Genomic DNA, 3,164 nt, shown 5'->3' on the forward strand with positions numbered 1-3,164 from the left:
CGTGTACGTGTGTGTGTGTGTGTGTGTGTGTGTGTGTGTGTGTGTGTGTGTGTGTGTGTGTGTAAAAGATTACGAGAAAGAACGATTTGAATGAATAAGCAGATTATTATCGTTGTTGTATACATGATAACGTTTTATTCTAAATAATTTACGAATTAAGAAAAATGTCTGTTAAAAATTGCGTAAAATTCATGTATCGATAATTTTAAAAAGAGAGCTAGTGAAAGAGGAAGAGATTGAAATGATTTGAGATGTATGACAATATTGTGATAAGAATATTATACCTGAGCATTGCTTGAGTGTTGCAAATTAACGCTGAAATCACTCGTAGCTTTTATGTATAGAAAGGAATCTTGGGGAGAAAGTACCTCTATCCTATTCAAATAGCCATTCATATTTTGTATACTTTATAGTAATATATTCTCGTAAGTACACACACTCGCATACGAGACCATCGTGCAAGATGGAAGTTCTACCGTTACATTGGCAAAAGAATTCCGCATTGCCGTAAAGTTTACAGAAAGGAAGAAAAGAGTAAAAAATAATTCATTGAATACATTGAGCGAGCTTGAATTTTAAATCAGCAAGAACTGTATCGTCACGCATATATATACCAAATTGCTTGTCGATTGTATACGTCCCGTGCCAAAAGCAAATATCACCTCTTTTTTAGATCATATTTGAAGCTGAATTTCATACAATAATTCATGGAAATTCATATCAAAAGAAATTTAGCAACGCTATTTACGGCCGCTCTCTCTTACATATATCCAATTTAATATTGGAAATTATTTTGATTAATAAAAGTACTGAATAACAGTGCTTTTAATATTCAAAATAAGTAATTAATCGCTTTCTGTAGCAGTTTCTTAGTAAAATCGAATCTTTTTTAATATTCTCCAAAAAAGGATAGATTTTTGCCCAAAACGATATAAGTAAAAGAAATAGTATTTTTCATAGATTTTGATCTCCTGAATATGATAAAATTATTAAAAAGTTCGTGACATTTGGGAAACATCTTGAAAAGTAAGTAAGAATATTGAAATTTGTTCAAAATATATTATGTTCATGCTCAATTTTCAGGGTCCTTATCGATCCCGAACTTTTTATTAACATTATCGTATTCAAGAAATCAAAATCTATAAAAAACGCTCTTTCTTTTACACCTTTATGGAGAAAAATCGGCCTCTTAATATTCTCTTTTCTGTAAGGACGTACAAATCTTTTATTTAAGCAGTAACAGGACTGTTTAAATTTCCTCTCATCGCTTGATTTTTTGCGACATTGTAATCATCGAAGAATGTCAATTCAACGATAATAATTAGCGATTGTCTGAATAGCTAACCAAATAGCTGAGTTAATTTACACAATAGAGTTAAATTCTCTTTCCGAAACCGTTATAAAATTATTTTTCGAATCTGTATATGCAATAAAGCTGAATGTCTATCTTTCGTGTACCGCGGGAGTTGAAACGGCAGATAATGATACATATATTACGAGCAGTATCGATTTGTTTTAGTGCAAAAATACTAAATTATTTAATGATCTAATTATAATTGTAAATCGCAATTTGTTGTATCGTCTACTATGACAAAATAAGTTACGATCCATGACAAAAGGCATAAAATTACTAGTTGTGAAGAAATATGTGAAGTATATTCGTGAAGCTTGAAGAATAACTTAATACTGTTCGTAATGATTCAACCAATTTATAGTTTAACGGACTAGTTTAGCAGAGTATTTACACTCGCACAGAGAGAAGACCGAACAAGTAGAGATTGGACGGACAGCTTTCGAATTATGAGAAAGAAGTTAGCATATTTTTCTAAACAATGTTCCAAATTTTCCAAAATAATGTTCGCCACGTCGTTTACATTGCATGGGATTCGTGACGAAATTGCGATCGAATTTGGCGAAACGTATTGAATTCGCGTTCCCTTTTTTCTTAAAATTTTTTATATAATTTTTTATAATTTTTATGTAAATTTCAAAGTTTTTTAAAAAGTCGGTAGATCTACATCTTTTCTGAAATTCTTCATATATGTAAATTCTAAGATATTTAAGATTTCTCATTCTATAATTTTTGATAAAATTTTATAAAATTTGAAAAAAATTTTTTCAGAAATTAAAGAACAAGAAATTAAAAAAATCTTAGAATATTTCAGAGTTTATGTATATGAAAAATGTAAACTTTTTCAGTATTTCTGAAAAGTGTTAATTTGTATAAAAATTCTAACAATGAGAAAAATTTTCATTAGTATTAGAAATATTCCAAATACAAAGTGCAAATTTGGCACTTGTATTCGCGACAAATGTTGATGGAATTGGAACGTTGATTATCACGAGATTTCAGTGGAGAGAGCGATATTCTCTCTCACGTGTAGAATACGGGGAAGATTTTCGCAATTAAATAGTGACGCAATTAAATAGTGAATCGCAATTAAATAGTGACGAAAAAGTGCAAGACGTGGTGGATGAACTAACTAGAAACTCGAGAAAGTATTATATTGCCACTGTACATATGTATATTAACGAGCAATGCTATTATTAATGTGCAATGTTGCGTCATACGGTTCATCGACACGGATTCTGCGGCGGCAAGGATTCAGAGCTTAGGGATATTTCTCTGAAAAGAATCGATCAGCATCCGATAATACGTATGCGATCTATTTATTCTGAATGATACGAGTTAAATCTCATGATATACAATAGATTTGAATAGATCAAATAGAAACACCGATGATGTACAATTGTATTATTATTTAAAAGAGTCTCAACTCATCTCATTTTCAAACTGGGCATAGCAAATGGACATGCCAGCACAATATGCTTGATTATCATAAATCTGTAGTGTGTCGCTCATTTTTCAGGACCAATCGACGGTCTTTCGGATTCACGTAAAATTCACATAAATTTGCAAATACATTTTTAATTTGTGCATCGAAATAATGACAGCGCAATTACGATGGCCTATTTTGGACGCATGTAGCAACATAGTTTCACAACTATGGTACACACGAGGACTTTGATCGCATTCGAAATATTGACTGTAACGTAAAGATAAGAAGAGAAAGATATATATATATATATATATATATATATATATATATATAATAAACGTAAACGACGTACTACTATAGTAGTATATATATATATATATATAT

The sequence above is a fragment of the Atta cephalotes genome (assembly GCF_000143395.1).
Source record: "Atta cephalotes unplaced genomic scaffold scaffold00007, whole genome shotgun sequence".
NCBI lineage: Eukaryota > Metazoa > Arthropoda > Insecta > Hymenoptera > Formicidae > Atta > Atta cephalotes.